The sequence below is a fragment of the Symphodus melops genome (genome assembly GCF_947650265.1).
Source record: "Symphodus melops genome assembly, chromosome: 10".
Classification (NCBI taxonomy): domain Eukaryota; kingdom Metazoa; phylum Chordata; class Actinopteri; order Labriformes; family Labridae; genus Symphodus; species Symphodus melops.
In genome coordinates this window covers 18,015,279-18,037,156 of record NC_136700.1, presented here as the reverse complement: position 1 = coordinate 18,037,156, position 21,878 = coordinate 18,015,279, and positions in this window count along the sequence as shown.

Genomic DNA, 21,878 nt, shown 5'->3' with positions numbered 1-21,878 from the left:
ATGAAGAGAAGTCCCTGAAACTTTTAGTTCTTGGAAGAGAAGTCCCTGAAACTTTTAGTTCCTTGAGAGAAGTCCCTGAAACTTTTAGTTCCATGAAGAGATTGCACTTTTAGTTCCATGAAGAGATGTCCCTGAACCTTTTAGTTCTTTGAAGAGAAGTCCCTGAACCTTTTAGTTCTATGAAGAGAAGTCCCTGAACCTTTTAGTTCCAGAAGAGAAGTCCCTGAACCTTTTAGTTATATGAAGAGAAGTCCCAGAACCTTTCGTTTCTATGAAGAAATGTCCCTGAACCTTTTAGTTCTATGAAGAGATGTCCCTGAACCTTTTAGTTTCTGAAGAGAAGTCCCTGAACCTTTTAGGTCTATGAAGAGAAGTCCCTGAACCTTTCAGATCTTTAATGAGAAGTCCCTGAACCTTTTAGTTCTACGAAGAGACATCCCTGAACTTTTCAGTTCATGAAGAGAAGTCCCTGAATCTTTTAGTTCCAGAAGAAGAGTCCCTTAACCTTTAAGTTCTTAGAAGAGAAGTCCCTGAACCTTTTAGTTCTATGAAGCGATGTCCCTGAACCTTTTAATTCCTGAAGAGAAGTCCCTGAACCTTTTAGTTCCTTAAGAGAAGTCCCTGAAACTTTTAGTTCCATGAAGAGAAGAAACTTTTAGTTCCTGAAGAGAAGTCCCTGAACCTTTTAGTTCCTGAAGAGAAGTCCCTGAACCTTTTAGTTCCTGAAGAGAAGTCTGTGAACCTGTTAGGTCTATATAGAGAATTCCCTGAACCTTTTATTTCTATGAAGAGAAGTCCCTGAAACTTTTAGTTCTATGAAGAGAAGTCCCTGAACCTTTTAGTTCTATGATGAGAAGTCCGTAAACCTTTTAGTTCCTGAAGAGAAGTCTCTGAACCTTTTAGTTCTTTAAAGAGAAGTCCCTGAACCTTTTAGTTCTATGAAGACAAGTCCCTGAACCTTTTAGTTCTATGAAGAGACGCCCCTGAACCTTTTAGTTCTGAGAAGAGAAGTCCCTGAACCTTTTAGTTCTATGAAGAGAAGTACCTGAACCTTTTAGTTCCTGAAGAGAAGTCCCTGAACCTTTTAGTTCTATGAAGAGAAGTCCCTGATCCGCTTAGTTCCATTAAGAGAAGTCCCTGAACCTTTTAGTTTTTTGAAGAGACGTCCCTGAACCTTTTAGTTCGACGAAGAGAAGTCCCTGAACCTGTTAGTTCCTGAAGAGAAGTCCCTGAACCTTTAGATCTTCAAAGAGATTTCCCTGAACCTTTTAGTTCTATTTCGAGAAGTCCCTGAACCTTTTAGTGCCTGAAGAGAAGTCCCTGAACCTTTTAGTTCCTGAAGAGAAGTCCCTGAACCTTTTGGTTCTATGAAGAGAAGTCCCTGAATCTTTTAGTTCCAGAAGAAGAGTCCCTTAACCTTTAAGTTCTTAGAAGAGAAGTCCCTGAACCTTTTAGTTCCATGAAGAGATGAAACTTTTAGTTCCTGAAGAGAAGTCCCTGAACCTTTTAATTCCTGAAGAGAAGTCCCTGAACCTTTTAGTTCCTTAAGAGAAGTCCCTGAAACTTTTAGTTCCATGAAGAGAAGAAACTTTTAGTTCCTGAAGAGAAGTCCCTGAACCTTTTAGTTCCTGAAGAGAAGTCCCTGAACCTTTTAGTTCCTGAAGAGAAGTCTGTGAACCTGTTAGGTCTATATAGAGAATTCCCTGAACCTTTTATTTCTATGAAGAGAAGTCCCTGAAACTTTTAGTTCTATGAAGAGAAGTCCCTGAACCTTTTAGTTCTATGATGATAAGTCCGTAAACCTTTTAGTTCCTGAAGAGAAGTCTCTGAACCTTTTAGTTCTTTAAAGAGAAGTCCCTGAACCTTTTAGTTCTATGAAGACAAGTCCCTGAACCTTTTAGTTCTATGAAGAGAAGTCCCTGAACCTTTTAGTTCTATGATGAGAAGTCCCTAAACCTTTTAGTTTCTGAAGAGAAGTCCCTGAACCGTTTAGTTATATGAAGAGAAGTCCCTGAACCATTTAGTTCTATGAATAGAAGTCCTTGAACCTTTTAGTTCTATGATGAAAAGTCCCTGAACCTTTTAGTTCCTGAAGAGAAGTCCCTGAACCTTTTAGTTTCATGAAGAGAAGTCCCTGAACCTTTTAGTTCCTGAAGAGAAGTCCATGAACCTTTCAGATCTTTAATGAGATGTCCCTGAACCTTTTAGTTCTATGAAGAGATGTCACTGAACCCTTTGAGTTGCTGAAGAGAAGTCCTTGAACCTTTTAGGTCTATTAAGAGAAGTCCCTGAACCTTTTACTTCTATGAATTGAAGTCCCTGAACACTTTAGTTCAACGAAGAGACATCCCTGAACTTTTCAGTTCATGAAGAGAAGTCCCTGAACCTTTTAGTTCCATGAAGAGAAGTCCCTGAACCTTCTAGTTTCTGAAGAGAAGTCCCTGAACCTGTTAGGTCTATGAAGAGAAGTCCCTGAACCTTTTAGATCTTTAAAGAGAAGTCCCTGAACCTTTCAGTTCTTTGAAGAGAAGTTCCTGAACCTTTAATTTCCTTAAGAGAAGTCCCTGAAACTTTTAGTTCCATGAAGAGATGCAACTTTTAGTTCCTGAAGAGAAGTCCCTGAACCTTTTAGTTCCTGAAGAGAAGTCCCTGAACCTTTTAGTTCCTGAAGAGAAGTCTGTGAACCTGTTAGGTCTATGAAGAGAAGTCCCTGAAACTTTTAGTTCTTGGAAGAGAAGTCCCTGAAACTTTTAGTTCCTTGAGAGAAGTCCCTGAAACTTTTAGTTCCATGAAGAGATTGCACTTTTAGTTCCATGAAGAGATGTCCCTGAACCTTTTAGTTCTTTGAAGAGAAGTCCCTGAACCTTTTAGTTCTATGAAGAGAAGTCCCTGAACCTTTTAGTTCCAGAAGAGAAGTCCCTGAACCTTTTAGTTATATGAAGAGAAGTCCCAGAACCTTTCGTTTCTATGAAGAAATGTCCCTGAACCTTTTAGTTCTATGAAGAGATGTCCCTGAACCTTTTAGTTTCTGAAGAGAAGTCCCTGAACCTTTTAGGTCTATGAAGAGAAGTCCCTGAACCTTTCAGATCTTTAATGAGAAGTCCCTGAACCTTTTAGTTCTACGAAGAGACATCCCTGAACTTTTCAGTTCATGAAGAGAAGTCCCTGAATCTTTTAGTTCCAGAAGAAGAGTCCCTTAACCTTTAAGTTCTTAGAAGAGAAGTCCCTGAACCTTTTAGTTCCATGAAGAGATGAAACTTTTAGTTCCTGAAGAGAAGTCCCTGAACCTTTTAATTCCTGAAGAGAAGTCCCTGAACCTTTTAGTTCCTTAAGAGAAGTCCCTGAAACTTTTAGTTCCATGAAGAGAAGAAACTTTTAGTTCCTGAAGAGAAGTCCCTGAACCTTTTAGTTCCTGAAGAGAAGTCCCTGAACCTTTTAGTTCCTGAAGAGAAGTCTGTGAACCTGTTAGGTCTATATAGAGAATTCCCTGAACCTTTTATTTCTATGAAGAGAAGTCCCTGAAACTTTTAGTTCTATGAAGAGAAGTCCCTGAACCTTTTAGTTCTATGATGATAAGTCCGTAAACCTTTTAGTTCCTGAAGAGAAGTCTCTGAACCTTTTAGTTCTTTAAAGAGAAGTCCCTGAACCTTTTAGTTCTATGAAGACAAGTCCCTGAACCTTTTAGTTCTATGAAGAGAAGTCCCTGAACCTTTTAGTTCTATGATGAGAAGTCCCTAAACCTTTTAGTTTCTGAAGAGAAGTCCCTGAACCGTTTAGTTATATGAAGAGAAGTCCCTGAACCATTTAGTTCTATGAATAGAAGTCCTTGAACCTTTTAGTTCTATGATGAAAAGTCCCTGAACCTTTTAGTTCCTGAAGAGAAGTCCCTGAACCTTTTAGTTTCATGAAGAGAAGTCCCTGAACCTTTTAGTTCCTGAAGAGAAGTCCATGAACCTTTCAGATCTTTAATGAGATGTCCCTGAACCTTTTAGTTCTATGAAGAGATGTCACTGAACCCTTTGAGTTGCTGAAGAGAAGTCCTTGAACCTTTTAGGTCTATTAAGAGAAGTCCCTGAACCTTTTACTTCTATGAATTGAAGTCCCTGAACACTTTAGTTCAACGAAGAGACATCCCTGAACTTTTCAGTTCATGAAGAGAAGTCCCTGAACCTTTTAGTTCCATGAAGAGAAGTCCCTGAACCTTCTAGTTTCTGAAGAGAAGTCCCTGAACCTGTTAGGTCTATGAAGAGAAGTCCCTGAACCTTTTAGATCTTTAAAGAGAAGTCCCTGAACCTTTCAGTTCTTTGAAGAGAAGTTCCTGAACCTTTAAGTTCCTTAAGAGAAGTCCCTGAAACTTTTAGTTCCATGAAGAGATGCAACTTTTAGTTCCTGAAGAGAAGTCCCTGAACCTTTTAGTTCCTGAAGAGAAGTCCCTGAACCTTTTAGTTCCTGAAGAGAAGTCTGTGAACCTGTTAGGTCTATGAAGAGAAGTCCCTGAAACTTTTAGTTCTTGGAAGAGAAGTCCCTGAAACTTTTAGTTCCTTGAGAGAAGTCCCTGAAACTTTTAGTTCCATGAAGAGATTGCACTTTTAGTTCCATGAAGAGATGTCCCTGAACCTTTTAGTTCTTTGAAGAGAAGTCCCTGAACCTTTTAGTTCTATGAAGAGAAGTCCCTGAACCTTTTAGTTCCAGAAGAGAAGTCCCTGAACCTTTTAGTTATATGAAGAGAAGTCCCAGAACCTTTCGTTTCTATGAAGAAATGTCCCTGAACCTTTTAGTTCTATGAAGAGATGTCCCTGAACCTTTTAGTTTCTGAAGAGAAGTCCCTGAACCTTTTAGGTCTATGAAGAGAAGTCCCTGAACCTTTCAGATCTTTAATGAGAAGTCCCTGAACCTTTTAGTTCTACGAAGAGACATCCCTGAACTTTTCAGTTCATGAAGAGAAGTCCCTGAATCTTTTAGTTCCAGAAGAAGAGTCCCTTAACCTTTAAGTTCTTAGAAGAGAAGTCCCTGAACCTTTTAGTTCTATGAAGCGATGTCCCTGAACCTTTTAATTCCTGAAGAGAAGTCCCTGAACCTTTTAGTTCCTTAAGAGAAGTCCCTGAAACTTTTAGTTCCATGAAGAGAAGAAACTTTTAGTTCCTGAAGAGAAGTCCCTGAACCTTTTAGTTCCTGAAGAGAAGTCCCTGAACCTTTTAGTTCCTGAAGAGAAGTCTGTGAACCTGTTAGGTCTATATAGAGAATTCCCTGAACCTTTTATTTCTATGAAGAGAAGTCCCTGAAACTTTTAGTTCTATGAAGAGAAGTCCCTGAACCTTTTAGTTCTATGATGAGAAGTCCGTAAACCTTTTAGTTCCTGAAGAGAAGTCTCTGAACCTTTTAGTTCTTTAAAGAGAAGTCCCTGAACCTTTTAGTTCTATGAAGACAAGTCCCTGAACCTTTTAGTTCTATGAAGAGAAGTCCCTGAACCTTTTAGTTCTATGATGAGAAGTCCCTAAACCTTTTAGTTTCTGAAGAGAAGTCCCTGAACCGTTTAGTTATATGAAGAGAAGTCCCTGAACCATTTAGTTTCATGAAGAGAAGTCCCTGAACCTTTTAGTTCCTGAAGAGAAGTCCATGAACCTTTCAGATCTTTAATGAGATGTCCCTGAACCTTTTAGTTCTATGAAGAGATGTCACTGAACCCTTTGAGTTGCTGAAGAGAAGTCCTTGAACCTTTTAGGTCTATTAAGAGAAGTCCCTGAACCTTTTACTTCTATGAATTGAAGTCCCTGAACACTTTAGTTCTACGAAGAGACATCCCTGAACTTTTCAGTTCATGAAGAGAAGTCCCTGAACCTTTTAGTTCCATGAAGAGAAGTCCCTGAACCTTCTAGTTTCTGAAGAGAAGTCCCTGAACCTGTTAGGTCTATGAAGAGAAGTCCCTGAACCTTTTAGATCTTTAAAGAGAAGTCCCTGAACCTTTCAGTTCTTTGAAGAGAAGTTCCTGAACCTTTAAGTTCCTTAAGAGAAGTCCCTGAAACTTTTAGTTCCATGAAGAGATGCAACTTTTAGTTCCTGAAGAGAAGTCCCTGAACCTTTTAGTTCCTGAAGAGAAGTCCCTGAACCTTTTAGTTCCTGAAGAGAAGTCTGTAAACCTGTTAGGTCTATGAAGAGAAGTCCCTGAAACTTTTAGTTCTATGAAGAGAATTCCCTGAACCTTTTAGTTCTATGAAGAGATGTCCCTGAACCTTTTAGTTCAATGAAGACAAGTCTCTGAACCTTTTACTTACTGAAGAGAAGTCCCTGAACCTTTTACTTCCTGAAGAGAAGTCCCTGAACCTTTTAGATCTTTAAAGAGAAGTCCCTGAACCTCTGAATTCTTTGAAGAGAAGTCCCTGAACCTTTTAGTTCGATGAAGAGAAGTCCCTGAACCTTTTAGTTCCTGAAGAGAAGTCCCTGAACCTTTAGATCTTCAAAGAGATGTCCCTGAACCTTTTAGTTCTATGACAAGAAGTCCCTGAACCTTTTAGCTCCTGAAGAGAAGTCCCTGAACCTTTTAGTTCTATTAAGAGAAGTCCCTGAACCTTTTAGTTCCTAAAGAGAAGTCCCTGAAAATTTAGTTCTATGAAGAGAAGTCCCATAACCTTTTAGATCTTTAAAGAGAAGTCCCTGAACCTGTTAGTTCTTTGAAGAGACGCCCCTGAACCTTTTAGTTCCTGAAGAGAAGTCCCTGAACCTTTTAGTTGATGAAGAGAAGTTGCTGAACCATTTAGTTCTATGAAGAGAAGTCCGTCAACCTGTTAGTTCTATTAAGAGAAGTCTGTTAACCTTTTAGTTCGTTGAAGAGAAGTCCCTGAACCTTTTAGTTCTATGAAGAGAAGTCCCTGAACCTTTTAGTTCCTGAAGAGAAGTTCCTGAACCTTTTAGCTCTTTAAAGAGAAGTCCCTGAACCTTTTAGTTGTATGAAGAGAAGTCCCTGAACCTTTTAGTTGCATGAAGAGAAGTCCCTGAACCTTTTAGTTCATGAAGAGAAGTCCCTGAACCTTTTAGTTCTTGGAAGAGGAGTCCCTGAACCTTTTAGTTCTGAGCAGAGAAGTCCCTGAACCTTTTATTTCTGAGCAGAGAAGTCCCTGAACCTTTTAGTTCTTTAAAGAGAAGCCCCTGAACCTTTAAGTTCCCGAGGAGAAGTCCCTGAACCTTTTAGTTCCTGAAGAGACGTCCCTGAACCTTTTAGCTCTTTAAAGAGACGTCCCTGAACCTTTTAGTTCTATGAAGAGAAGTCCCTGAACCTTTGAGTTCTTTAAAGCGACGCCCCTGAACCTTTTAGTTCTTGGAAGAGAAGTCCCTGAACCTTTTAGTTCTATGAAGAGAAGTCCCTGAACCTTTGAGTTCTTTAAAGAGACGCCCCTGAACCTTTTAGTTCTGAGAAGAGAAGTCCCTGAACCTTTTAGTTCTATGAAGAGAAGTACCTGAACCTTTTAGTTCCTGAAGAGAAGTCCCTGAACCTTTTAGTTCTATGAAGAGAAGTCCCTGATCCGCTTAGTTCCATTAAGAGAAGTCCCTGAACCTTTTAGTTTTTTGAAGAGACGTCCCTGAACCTTTTAGTTCGACGAAGAGAAGTCCCTGAACCTGTTAGTTCCTGAAGAGAAGTCCCTGAACCTTTAGATCTTCAAAGAGATTTCCCTGAACCTTTTAGTTCTATTTCGAGAAGTCCCTGAACCTTTTAGTGCCTGAAGAGAAGTCCCTGAACCTTTTAGTTCCTGAAGAGAAGTCCCTGAACCTTTTGGTTCTATGAAGAGAAGTCCCATAACCTTTTAGATCTTTATAGAGAAGTCCCTGAACCTGTTAGTTCTTTGAAGAGAAGTCCCTGAACCTTTTAGTTCTGAGAAGAGAAGTCCCTTAACCTTTTAGTTCCTGAAGAGAAGTCCATGAACCTTTTAGTTCTATGAAGAGAAGTCCCTGAACCTTTTAGTTATATGATGAGAAGTCCCTCAACCTTTTAGTTCCTGAAGAGAAGTCCCTGAACCTTTTAGTTACATGATGAGAAGTCCCTGAACCTTTTAGTTAATGAAGAGAAGTCCATAAACCTTTCAGTTCCTGAAAAGAAGTCCCTGAACCTTTTAGTTCTTTTAAGAGAAGTCCCTGAACCTTTTAATTCTATGAATAGAAGTCCCTGAACACTTTAGTTTTACAAAGAGACATCCCTGAACTTTTCAGTTCATGAAGAGAAGTTCCTGAACCTTTTAGATCTTTAAAGAGAGGTCCCTGAACCTTTTAGTTCTATGACGAGAAATCCCTGAACCTTTTAGTTCTGAGAAGAGAAGTCCCTTAACCTTTTAGTTCCTGAAGAGAAGTCCCTGAACATTTTAGTTCTATGAAGAGAAGTCCCTGAACCTTTTAGTTCCTGAAGAGAAGTCCCTGAACCTTTTAGTTCTTTGAAGAGAAGTCTCTTAACCTTTTAGTTCTATGAAGAGAAGTCCCTGAACCTTTTAGTTCGTGAAGAGAAGTCCCTGAACCTTTTAGATATTTGAAGAGACGTCCCTGAAACTTCTATTTCTATGACGAGAAGTCCCTGAACCTTTTAGTTCCCGAAGAGAGGTCTTTGAACCTTTTAGTTCCTGAAGAGAAGTCCCTGAACCTGTTAGGTCTATGAAGAGAAGTCCCTGAACCTGTTAGGTCTATGAAGAGAAGTCCCTGAACCTTTTAGTTCTATGAAGAGAAGTCCCTGAACCTTTTAGTTCCTGAAGAGAAGTCCCTGAACCTTTTAGTTCTTGAAAGAGAAGTCCCTGCACCTTTTAGTTCTATGAAGAGAAGTCACTGAACCTTTTAGTTATTTAAAGAGAAGTCCCTGAACCTCTTTGTTCCTGAAGAGAAGTTTCTGAACCTTTTAGATCTTCAAAGAGAAGTCCCTGAACCTTCTAGTCCTTTGAAGAGAAGTCCCTGAGCATTTTAATTCTATGAATAGAAGTCCCTGCACCTTTTAGTTTCATGAAGAGAAGTCCCTGAACCTTTTAGTTCTGAGAAGAGAAGTCCCTTAACCTTTTAGTTCCTGAAGAAAAGTCCCTGAACCTTTTAGTTCTATGAAGAGAAGTCCCTGAACCTTTTAGTTATATGATGAGAAGTCCCTGAACCTTTTAGTTCCTGAAGAGAAGTCCCCGAACCTTTGAGTTCTTTAAAGAGAAGTGCCTGAACCTTTTATTTCTATGAAGAGAAGTCCCTGAACCTTTTAGTTCTAAGATGAGAAGTCCCTAAACCTTTTAGTTCTATGAAGAGAAGTCCCTGAACCTTTTAGTTCTTTAAAGAGAAGTCCCTGAACCTTTTAGTTCTATGAAGAGAAGTCCCTGAACCTTTTAGTTCTATGAAGAGAAGTCCCTGAACCTTTTAGTTCTATGATGAGAAGTCCCTGAACCTTTTAGTTCTATGATGAAAAGTCCCTGAACCTTTTAGTTCCTGAAGAGAAGTCCCTGAACCTTTTAGTTCCTGAAGAGAAGTTTCTGAACCTTTTAGATCTTCAAAGAGAAGTCCCTGAACCTTTTAGTTCTATAAAGAGAAGTCCCTGAACCTTTTTGTTCTTTGAAGAGAAGTCCCTGAACCTTTTAGTTCCATGAAGAGAAGTCCCTGAACCTTCTAGTTTCTGAAGAGAAGTCCCTGAAACTGTTAGGTCTATGAAGAGAAGTCCCTGAACCTTTTAGTTCTTGGAAGAGACGTCCCTGAACCTTTTAGTTCCTGAAGAGAAGTCCATGAACCTTTCAGATCTTTAATGAGAAGTCCCTAAACCTTTTAGTTCTATGAAGAGAAGTCCCTGAACCCTTTGAGTTGCTGAAGAGAAGTCCTTGAACCTTTTAGGTCTATTAAGAGAAGTCCCTGAACCTTTTACTTCTATGAATAGAAGTCCCTGAACACTTTAGTTCTACGAAGAGACATCCCTGAACTTTTCAGTTCTTGAAGAGAAGTCCCTGAACCTTTTAGTTCCAGAAGAAAAGTCCCTGAACCTTTAAGTTCTTAGAAGAGAAGTCCCTGAACCTTTTAGTTCTATGAAGAGATTTCCCTGAACCTTTTAATTCCTGAAGAGAAGTCCCTGAACCTTTTAAATCTTTAAAAAGAAGTCCCTGAACCTTTCAGTTCTTTGAAGAGAAGTTCCTGAACCTTTTAGTTCCTGTAGAGACGTCCCTGAACCTTTCAGATCTTTAAAGAGAAGTCCCTGTACCTTTTAGTTCTATGAAGAGATGTCCCTGAACATTTTAGTTCTATGAAGAGATGTCCCTGAACATTTTAGTTCCTGAAGAGAAGTCCCTAAACCTTTTAGATCTTTAAAGAGAAGTCCCTGAAACTTTTAGTTCCATGAAGAGATGAAACTTTTAGTTCCTGAAGAGAAGTCCCTGAACCTTTTAGTTCCTGAAGAGAAGTCCCTGAACCTTTTAGTTCCTGAAGAGAAGTCTGTGAACCTGTTAGGTCTATGAAGAGAAGTCCCTGAAACTTTTAGTTCTTGGAAGAGAAGTCCCTGAAACTTTTAGTTCCTTGAGAGAAGTCCCTGAAACTTTTAGTTCCATGAAGAGATTGCACTTTTAGTTCCATGAAGAGATGTCCCTGAACCTTTTAGTTCTTTGAAGAGAAGTCCCTGAACCTTTTAGTTCTATGAAGAGAAGTCCCTGAACCTTTTAGTTCCAGAAGAGAAGTCCCTGAACCTTTTAGGTCTATGAAGAGAAGTCCCTGAACCTTTCAGATCTTTAATGAGAAGTCCCTGAACCTTTTAGTTCTACGAAGAGACATCCCTGAACTTTTCAGTTCATGAAGAGAAGTCCCTGAATCTTTTAGTTCCAGAAGAAGAGTCCCTTAACCTTTAAGTTCTTAGAAGAGAAGTCCCTGAACCTTTTAGTTCTATGAAGCGATGTCCCTGAACCTTTTAATTCCTGAAGAGAAGTCCCTGAACCTTTTAGTTCCTTAAGAGAAGTCCCTGAAACTTTTAGTTCCATGAAGAGAAGAAACTTTTAGTTCCTGAAGAGAAGTCCCTGAACCTTTTAGTTCCTGAAGAGAAGTCCCTGAACCTTTTAGTTCCTGAAGAGAAGTCTGTGAACCTGTTAGGTCTATATAGAGAATTCCCTGAACCTTTTATTTCTATGAAGAGAAGTCCCTGAAACTTTTAGTTCTATGAAGAGAAGTCCCTGAACCTTTTAGTTCTATGATGAGAAGTCCGTAAACCTTTTAGTTCCTGAAGAGAAGTCTCTGAACCTTTTAGTTCTTTAAAGAGAAGTCCCTGAACCTTTTAGTTCTATGAAGACAAGTCCCTGAACCTTTTAGTTCTATGAAGAGAAGTCCCTGAACCTTTTAGTTCTATGATGAGAAGTCCCTAAACCTTTTAGTTTCTGAAGAGAAGTCCCTGAACCGTTTAGTTATATGAAGAGAAGTCCCTGAACCATTTAGTTCTATGAATAGAAGTCCTTGAACCTTTTAGTTCTATGATGAAAAGTCCCTGAACCTTTTAGTTCCTGAAGAGAAGTCCCTGAACCTTTTAGTTTCATGAAGAGAAGTCCCTGAACCTTTTAGTCCCTGAAGAGAAGTCCATGAACCTTTCAGATCTTTAATGAGATGTCCCTGAACCTTTTAGTTCTATGAAGAGATGTCACTGAACCCTTTGAGTTGCTGAAGAGAAGTCCTTGAACCTTTTAGGTCTATTAAGAGAAGTCCCTGAACCTTTTACTTCTATGAATTGAAGTCCCTGAACACTTTAGTTCTACGAAGAGACATCCCTGAACTTTTCAGTTCATGAAGAGAAGTCCCTGAACCTTTTAGTTCCATGAAGAGAAGTCCCTGAACCTTCTAGTTTCTGAAGAGAAGTCCCTGAACCTGTTAGGTCTATGAAGAGAAGTCCCTGAACCTTTTAGATCTTTAAAGAGAAGTCCCTGAACCTTTCAGTTCTTTGAAGAGAAGTTCCTGAACCTTTAAGTTCCTTAAGAGAAGTCCCTGAAACTTTTAGTTCCATGAAGAAATGCAACTTTTAGTTCCTGAAGAGAAGTCCCTGAACCTTTTAGTTCCTGAAGAGAAGTCCCTGAACCTTTTAGTTCCTGAAGAGAAGTCTGTAAACCTGTTAGGTCTATGAAGAGAAGTCCCTGAAACTTTTAGTTCTATGAAGAGAATTCCCTGAACCTTTTAGTTCTATGAAGAGATGTCCCTGAACCTTTTAGTTCAATGAAGACAAGTCTCTGAACCTTTTACTTACTGAAGAGAAGTCCCTGAACCTTTTACTTCCTGAAGAGAAGTCCCTGAACCTTTTAGATCTTTAAAGAGAAGTCCCTGAACCTTTTAGTTCCTGAAGAGAAGTCCCTGAACCTCAGAATTCTTTGAAGAGAAGTCCCTGAACCTTTTAGTTCGATGAAGAGAAGTCCCTGAACCTTTTAGTTCCTGAAGAGAAGTCCCTGAACCTTTAGATCTTCAAAGAGATGTCCCTGAACCTTTTAGTTCTATGACAAGAAGTCCCTGAACCTTTTAGTGCCTGAAGAGAAGTCCCTGAACCTTTTAGTTCTATTAAGAGAAGTCCCTGAACCTTTTAGTTCCTAAAGAGAAGTCCCTGAAAATTTAGTTCTATGAAGAGAAGTCCCATAACCTTTTAGATCTTTAAAGAGAAGTCCCTGAACCTGTTAGTTCTTTGAAGAGACGCCCCTGAACCTTTTAGTTCCTGAAGAGAAGTCCCTGAACCTTTTAGTTGATGAAGAGAAGTTGCTGAACCATTTAGTTCTATGAAGAGAAGTCCGTCAACCTGTTAGTTCTATTAAGAGAAGTCTGTTAACCTTTTAGTTCATTGAAGAGAAGTCCCTGAACCTTTTAGTTCTATGAAGAGAAGTCCCTGAACCTTTTAGTTCCTGAAGAGAAGTTCCTGAACCTTTTAGCTCTTTAAAGAGAAGTCCCTGAACCTTTTAGTTGTATGAAGAGAAGTCCCTGAACCTTTTAGTTGCATGAAGAGAAGTCCCTGAACCTTTTAGTTCATGAAGAGAAGTCCCTGAACCTTTTAGTTCTTGGAAGAGGAGTCCCTGAACCTTTTAGTTCTCAGCAGAGAAGTCCCTGAACCTTTTATTTCTGAGCAGAGAAGTCCCTGAACCTTTTAGTTCTTTAAAGAGAAGCCCCTGAACCTTTAAGTTCCCGAAGAGAAGTCCCTGAACCTTTTAGTTCCTGAAGAGACGTCCCTGAACCTTTTAGCTCTTTAAAGAGACGTCCCTGAACCTTTTAGTTCTATGAAGAGAAGTCCCTGAACCTTTGAGTTCTTTAAAGCGACGCCCCTGAACCTTTTAGTTCTTGGAAGAGAAGTCCCTGAACCTTTTAGTTCTATGAAGAGAAGTCCCTGAACCTTTGAGTTCTTTAAAGAGACGCCCCTGAACCTTTTAGTTCTGAGAAGAGAAGTCCCTGAACCTTTTAGTTCTATGAAGAGAAGTACCTGAACCTTTTAGTTCCTGAAGAGAAGTCCCTGAACCTTTTAGTTCTATGAAGAGAAGTCCCTGATCCGCTTAGTTCCATTAAGAGAAGTCCCTGAACCTTTTAGTTTTTTGAAGAGACGTCCCTTAACCTTTTAGTTCGACGAAGAGAAGTCCCTGAACCTTTTAGTGCCTGAAGAGAAGTCCCTGAACCTTTTAGTTCCTGAAGAGAAGTCCCTGAACCTTTTGGTTCTATGAAGAGAAGTCCCATAACCTTTTAGATCTTTATAGAGAAGTCCCTGAACCTGTTAGTTCTTTGAAGAGAAGTCCCTGAACCTTTTAATTCTATGAAGAGAAGTCCCTGAACCCTGAGGAGAATTTCCTGAACCTTTTAGTTCTTTAATGAGACGCCCCTGAACCTTTTAGTTGTTGAAGAGACGTCCCTGAACCTTTTAGTTCCTGAAGAGAAGTCCCTGAACATTTTAGTTGATGAAGAGAAGTTGCTGAACCATTTAGTTCTATGAAGAGAAGTCCCTCAATCTGTTAGTTCTATTAAGAGAAGTCCCTGAACCTTTTAGTTCGTTGAAGAGAAGTCCCTGAACCTTTTATTTCTATGAACAGAAGTCCCTGAACCTTTTAGTTCCTGAAGAGAAGTTCCTGAACCTTTTAGCTCTTTAAAGAGAAGTCCCTGAACCTTTTAGTTGTATGAAGAGAAGTCCCTGAACCTTTTAGTTGCATGAAGAGAAGTCCCTGAACCTTTTAGTTCTTGGAAGAGGAGTCCCTGAACCTTTTAGTTCTGAGCAGAGAAGTCCCTGAACCTTTTATTTCTGAACAGAGAAGTCCCTGAACCTTTTAGTTCACAAAAAGAAGTCCCTGAACCATTTAGTTCCTGAAGAGAAGTCCCTGAACCTTTTAGTTCTTTAAAGAGACGCCCCTGAACCTTTAAGTTCCCGAAGAGAAGTCCCCGAACCTTTTAGTTCCTGAAGAGACGTCCCTGAACCTTTTAGCTCTTCAAAGAGACGTCCCTGAACCTTTTAGTTGTATGAAGAGGAGTCCCTGAACCTTTTAGTTGCATGAAGAGAAGTCCCTGAACCTTTTAGATCCTGAAGAGAAGTCCCTGAACCTTTTAGTTCTTGGAAGAGAAGTCCCTGAACCTTTTAGTTCTGAGCAGAGAAGTCCCTGAACCTTTTAGTTCTATGAAGAGAAGTCCCATAACCTTTTAGATCTTTAAAGAGAAGTCCCTGAACCTGTTAGTTCTTTGAAGAGACGCCCCTGAACGTTTTAGTTCCTGAAGAGAAGTCCCTGAACCTTTTAGTTGATGAAGAGAAGTTGCTGAACCATTTAGTTCTATGAAGAGAAGTCCGTCAACCTGTTAGTTCTATTAAGAGAAGTCCGTTAACCTTTTAGTTCGTTGAAGAGAAGTCCCTGAACCTTTTAGTTCTATGAAGAGAAGTCCCTGAACCTTTTAGTTCCTGAAGAGAAGTTCCTGAACCTTTTAGCTCTTTAAAGAGAAGTCCCTGAACCTTTTAGTTGTATGAAGAGAAGTCCCTGAACCTTTTAGTTGCATGAAGAGAAGTCCCTGAACCTTTTAGTTCATGAAGAGAAGTCCCTGAACCTTTTAGTTCTTGGAAGAGGAGTCCCTGAACCTTTTAGTTCTGAGCAGAGAAGTCCCTGAACCTTTTATTTCTGAGCAGAGAAGTCCCTGAACCTTTTAGTTCTTTAAAGAGACGCCCCTGAACCTTTAAGTTCCCGAAGAGAAGTCCCTGAACCTTTTAGTTCCTGAAGAGACGTCCCTGAACCTTTTAGCTCTTTAAAGAGACGTCCCTGAACCTTTTAGTTGTATGAAGAGGAGTCCCTGAACCTTTTAGTTGCATGAAGAGAAGTCCCTGAACCTTTTAGTTCCTGAAGAGAATTCCCTGAACCTTTTAGTTCTATGAAGAGATGTCCCTGAACCTTTTAGTTCAATGAAGACAAGTCCCTGAACCTTTTACTTACTGAAGAGAAGTCCCTGAACCTTTTACTTCCTGAAGAGAAGTCCCTGAACCTTTTAGATCTTTAAAGAGAAGTCCCTGAACCTTTTACTTACTGAAGAGAAGTCCCTGAACCTTTTACTTCCTGAAGAGAAGTCCCTGAACCTTTTAGATCTTTAAAGAGAAGTCCCTGAACCTTTTAGTTCCTGAAGAGAAGTCCCTGAACCTCTGAATTCTTTGAAGAGAAGTCCCTGAACCTTTTAGTTTGATGAAGAGAAGTCCCTGAACCTTTTAGTTCCTGAAGAGAAGTTCCTGAACCTTTTAGCTCTTTAAAGAGAAGTCCCTGAACCTTTTAGTTGTATGAAGAGAAGTCCCTGAACCTTTTAGTTGCATGAAGAGAAGTCCCTGAACCTTTTAGTTCTTGGAAGAGGAGTCCCTGAACCTTTTAGTTCTGAGCAGAGAAGTCCCTGAACCTTTTATTTCTGAGCAGAGAAGTCCCTGAACCTTTTAGTTCACAAAAAGAAGTCCCTGAACCATTTAGTTCCTGAAGAGAAATCCCTGAACCTTTTAGTTCTTTAAAGAGACGCCCCTGAACCTTTAAGTTCCCGAAGAGAAGTCCCCGAACCTTTTAGTTCCTGAAGAGACGTCCCTGAACCTTTTAGCTCTTCAAAGAGACGTCCCTGAACCTTTTAGTTGTATGAAGAGGAGTCCCTGAACCTTTTAGTTCATGGAAGAGAAGTCCCTGAACCTTTTAGTTCTGAGCAGAGAAGTCCCTGAACCTTTTAGTTCTATGAAGAGAATTCCCATAACCTTTTAGATCTTTAAAGAGAAGTCCCTGAACCTGTTAGTTCTTTGAAGAGACGCCCCTGAACGTTTTAGTTCCTGAAGAGAAGTCCCTGAACCTTTTAGTTGATGAAGAGAAGTTGCTGAACCATTTAGTTCTATGAAGAGAAGTCCGTCAACCTGTTAGTTCTATTAAGAGAAGTCCGTTAACCTTTTAGTTCGTTGAAGAGAAGTCCCTGAACCTTTTAGTTCTATGAAGAGAAGTCCCTGAACCTTTTAGTTCCTGAAGAGAAGTTCCTGAACCTTTTAGCTCTTTAAAGAGAAGTCCCTGAACCTTTCAGTTCTTTGAAGAGAAGTTCCTGAACCTTTAAGTTCCTTAAGAGAAGTCCCTGAAACTTTTAGTTCCATGAAGAGATGCAACTTTTAGTTCCTGAAGAGAAGTCCCTGAACCTTTTAGTTCCTGAAGAGAAGTCCCTGAACCTTTTAGTTCCTGAAGAGAAGTTTCTGAACCTTTTAGATCTTCAAAGAGAAGTCCCTGAACCTTTTAGTTCTATAAAGAGAAGTCCCTGAACCTTTTAGTTCTTTGAAGAGAAGTCCCTGAACCTTTTAGTTCCATGAAGAGAAGTCCCTGAACCTTCTAGTTTCTGAAGAGAAGTCCCTGAAACTGTTAGGTCTATGAAGAGAAGTCCCTGAACCTTGTAGTTCTTGGAAGAGACGTCCCTGAACCTTTTAGTTCCTGAAGAGAAGTCCATGAACCTTTCAGATCTTTAATGAGAAGTCCCTAAACCTTTTAGTTCTATGAAGAGAAGTCCCTGAACCCTTTGAGTTGCTGAAGAGAAGTCCTTGAACCTTTTAGGTCTATTAAGAGAAGTCCCTGAACCTTTTACTTCTATGAATAGAAGTCCCTGAACACTTTAGTTCTACGAAGAGACATCCCTGAACTTTTCAGTTCTTGAAGAGAAGTCCCTGAACCTTTTAGTTCCAGAAGAAAAGTCCCTGAACCTTTAAGTTCTTAGAAGAGAAGTCCCTGAACCTTTTAGTTCCTGTAGAGACGTCCCTGAACCTTTCAGATCTTTAAAGAGAAGTCCCTGTACCTTTTAGTTCTATGAAGAGATGTCCCTGAACATTTTAGTTCTATGAAGAGATGTCCCTGAACATTTTAGTTCCTGAAGAGAAGTCCCTAAACCTTTTAGATCTTTAAAGAGAAGTCCCTGAAACTTTTAGTTCCATGAAGAGATGAAACTTTTAGTTCCTGAAGAGAAGTCCCTGAACCTTTTAGTTCCTGAAGAGAAGTCCCTGAACCTTTTAGTTCCTGAAGAGAAGTCTGTGAACCTGTTAGGTCTATGAAGAGAAGTCCCTGAAACTTTTAGTTCTTGGAAGAGAAGTCCCTGAAACTTTTAGTTCCTTGAGAGAAGTCCCTGAAACTTTTAGTTCCATGAAGAGATTGCACTTTTAGTTCCATGAAGAGATGTCCCTGAACCTTTTAGTTCTTTGAAGAGAAGTCCCTGAACCTTTTAGTTCTATGAAGAGAAGTCCCTGAACCTTTTAGTTCCAGAAGAGAAGTCCCTGAACCTTTTAGTTATATGAAGAGAAGTCCCAGAACCTTTCGTTTCTATGAAGAAATGTCCCTGAACCTTTTAGTTCTATGAAGAGATGTCCCTGAACCTTTTAGTTTCTGAAGAGAAGTCCCTGAACCTTTTAGGTCTATGAAGAGAAGTCCCTGAACCTTTCAGATCTTTAATGAGAAGTCCCTGAACCTTTTAGTTCTACGAAGAGACATCCCTGAACTTTTCAGTTCATGAAGAGAAGTCCCTGAATCTTTTAGTTCCAGAAGAAGAGTCCCTTAACCTTTAAGTTCTTAGAAGAGAAGTCCCTGAACCTTTTAGTTCCATGAAGAGATGAAACTTTTAGTTCCTGAAGAGAAGTCCCTGAACCTTTTAATTCCTGAAGAGAAGTCCCTGAACCTTTTAGTTCCTTAAGAGAAGTCCCTGAAACTTTTAGTTCCATGAAGAGAAGAAACTTTTAGTTCCTGAAGAGAAGTCCCTGAACCTTTTAGTTCCTGAAGAGAAGTCCCTGAACCTTTTAGTTCCTGAAGAGAAGTCTGTGAACCTGTTAGGTCTATATAGAGAATTCCCTGAACCTTTTATTTCTATGAAGAGAAGTCCCTGAAACTTTTAGTTCTATGAAGAGAAGTCCCTGAACCTTTTAGTTCTATGATGATAAGTCCGTAAACCTTTTAGTTCCTGAAGAGAAGTCTCTGAACCTTTTAGTTCTTTAAAGAGAAGTCCCTGAACCTTTTAGTTCTATGAAGACAAGTCCCTGAACCTTTTAGTTCTATGAAGAGAAGTCCCTGAACCTTTTAGTTCTATGATGAGAAGTCCCTAAACCTTTTAGTTTCTGAAGAGAAGTCCCTGAACCGTTTAGTTATATGAAGAGAAGTCCCTGAACCATTTAGTTCTATGAATAGAAGTCCTTGAACCTTTTAGTTCTATGATGAAAAGTCCCTGAACCTTTTAGTTCCTGAAGAGAAGTCCCTGAACCTTTTAGTTTCATGAAGAGAAGTCCCTGAACCTTTTAGTTCCTGAAGAGAAGTCCATGAACCTTTCAGATCTTTAATGAGATGTCCCTGAACCTTTTAGTTCTATGAAGAGATGTCACTGAACCCTTTGAGTTGCTGAAGAGAAGTCCTTGAACCTTTTAGGTCTATTAAGAGAAGTCCCTGAACCTTTTACTTCTATGAATTGAAGTCCCTGAACACTTTAGTTCAACGAAGAGACATCCCTGAACTTTTCAGTTCATGAAGAGAAGTCCCTGAACCTTTTAGTTCCATGAAGAGAAGTCCCTGAACCTTCTAGTTTCTGAAGAGAAGTCCCTGAACCTGTTAGGTCTATGAAGAGAAGTCCCTGAACCTTTTAGATCTTTAAAGAGAAGTCCCTGAACCTTTCAGTTCTTTGAAGAGAAGTTCCTGAACCTTTAAGTTCCTTAAGAGAAGTCCCTGAAACTTTTAGTTCCATGAAGAGATGCAACTTTTAGTTCCTGAAGAGAAGTCCCTGAACCTTTTAGTTCCTGAAGAGAAGTCCCTGAACCTTTTAGTTCCTGAAGAGAAGTCTGTGAACCTGTTAGGTCTATGAAGAGAAGTCCCTGAAACTTTTAGTTCTTGGAAGAGAAGTCCCTGAAACTTTTAGTTCCTTGAGAGAAGTCCCTGAAACTTTTAGTTCCATGAAGAGATTGCACTTTTAGTTCCATGAAGAGATGTCCCTGAACCTTTTAGTTCTTTGAAGAGAAGTCCCTGAACCTTTTAGTTCTATGAAGAGAAGTCCCTGAACCTTTTAGTTCCAGAAGAGAAGTCCCTGAACCTTTTAGTTATATGAAGAGAAGTCCCAGAACCTTTCGTTTCTATGAAGAAATGTCCCTGAACCTTTTAGTTCTATGAAGAGATGTCCCTGAACCTTTTAGTTTCTGAAGAGAAGTCCCTGAACCTTTTAGGTCTATGAAGAGAAGTCCCTGAACCTTTCAGATCTTTAATGAGAAGTCCCTGAACCTTTTAGTTCTACGAAGAGACATCCCTGAACTTTTCAGTTCATGAAGAGAAGTCCCTGAATCTTTTAGTTCCAGAAGAAGAGTCCCTTAACCTTTAAGTTCTTAGAAGAGAAGTCCCTGAACCTTTTAGTTCCATGAAGAGATGAAACTTTTAGTTCCTGAAGAGAAGTCCCTGAACCTTTTAATTCCTGAAGAGAAGTCCCTGAACCTTTTAGTTCCTTAAGAGAAGTCCCTGAAACTTTTAGTTCCATGAAGAGAAGAAACTTTTAGTTCCTGAAGAGAAGTCCCTGAACCTTTTAGTTCCTGAAGAGAAGTCCCTGAACTTTCTAGTTCCTGAAGAGAAGTCTGTGAACCTGTTAGGTCTATATAGAGAATTCCCTGAACCTTTTATTTCTATGAAGAGAAGTCCCTGAAACTTTTAGTTCTATGAAGAGAAGTCCCTGAACCTTTTAGTTCTATGATGATAAGTCCGTAAACCTTTTAGTTCCTGAAGAGAAGTCTCTGAACCTTTTAGTTCTTTAAAGAGAAGTCCCTGAACCTTTTAGTTCTATGAAGACAAGTCCCTGAACCTTTTAGTTCTATGAAGAGAAGTCCCTGAACCTTTTAGTTCTATGATGAGAAGTCCCTAAACCTTTTAGTTTCTGAAGAGAAGTCCCTGAACCGTTTAGTTATATGAAGAGAAGTCCCTGAACCATTTAGTTCTATGAATAGAAGTCCTTGAACCTTTTAGTTCTATGATGAAAAGTCCCTGAACCTTTTAGTTCCTGAAGAGAAGTCCCTGAACCTTTTAGTTTCATGAAGAGAAGTCCCTGAACCTTTTAGTTCCTGAAGAGAAGTCCATGAACCTTTCAGATCTTTAATGAGATGTCCCTGAACCTTTTAGTTCTATGAAGAGATGTCACTGAACCCTTTGAGTTGCTGAAGAGAAGTCCTTGAACCTTTTAGGTCTATTAAGAGAAGTCCCTGAACCTTTTACTTCTATGAATTGAAGTCCCTGAACACTTTAGTTCAACGAAGAGACATCCCTGAACTTTTCAGTTCATGAAGAGAAGTCCCTGAACCTTTTAGTTCCATGAAGAGAAGTCCCTGAACCTTCTAGTTTCTGAAGAGAAGTCCCTGAACCTGTTAGGTCTATGAAGAGAAGTCCCTGAACCTTTTAGATCTTTAAAGAGAAGTCCCTGAACCTTTCAGTTCTTTGAAGAGAAGTTCCTGAACCTTTAAGTTCCTTAAGAGAAGTCCCTGAAACTTTTAGTTCCATGAAGAGATGCAACTTTTAGTTCCTGAAGAGAAGTCCCTGAACCTTTTAGTTCCTGAAGAGAAGTCCCTGAACCTTTTAGTTCCTGAAGAGAAGTCTGTGAACCTGTTAGGTCTATGAAGAGAAGTCCCTGAAACTTTTAGTTCTTGGAAGAGAAGTCCCTGAAACTTTTAGTTCCTTGAGAGAAGTCCCTGAAACTTTTAGTTCCATGAAGAGATTGCACTTTTAGTTCCATGAAGAGATGTCCCTGAACCTTTTAGTTCTTTGAAGAGAAGTCCCTGAACCTTTTAGTTCTATGAAGAGAAGTCCCTGAACCTTTTAGTTCCAGAAGAGAAGTCCCTGAACCTTTTAGTTATATGAAGAGAAGTCCCAGAACCTTTCGTTTCTATGAAGAAATGTCCCTGAACCTTTTAGTTCTATGAAGAGATGTCCCTGAACCTTTTAGTTTCTGAAGAGAAGTCCCTGAACCTTTTAGGTCTATGAAGAGAAGTCCCTGAACCTTTCAGATCTTTAATGAGAAGTCCCTGAACCTTTTAGTTCTACGAAGAGACATCCCTGAACTTTTCAGTTCATGAAGAGAAGTCCCTGAATCTTTTAGTTCCAGAAGAAGAGTCCCTTAACCTTTAAGTTCTTAGAAGAGAAGTCCCTGAACCTTTTAGTTCTATGAAGCGATGTCCCTGAACCTTTTAATTCCTGAAGAGAAGTCCCTGAACCTTTTAGTTCCTTAAGAGAAGTCCCTGAAACTTTTAGTTCCATGAAGAGAAGAAACTTTTAGTTCCTGAAGAGAAGTCCCTGAACCTTTTAGTTCCTGAAGAGAAGTCCCTGAACCTTTTAGTTCCTGAAGAGAAGTCTGTGAACCTGTTAGGTCTATATAGAGAATTCCCTGAACCTTTTATTTCTATGAAGAGAAGTCCCTGAAACTTTTAGTTCTATGAAGAGAAGTCC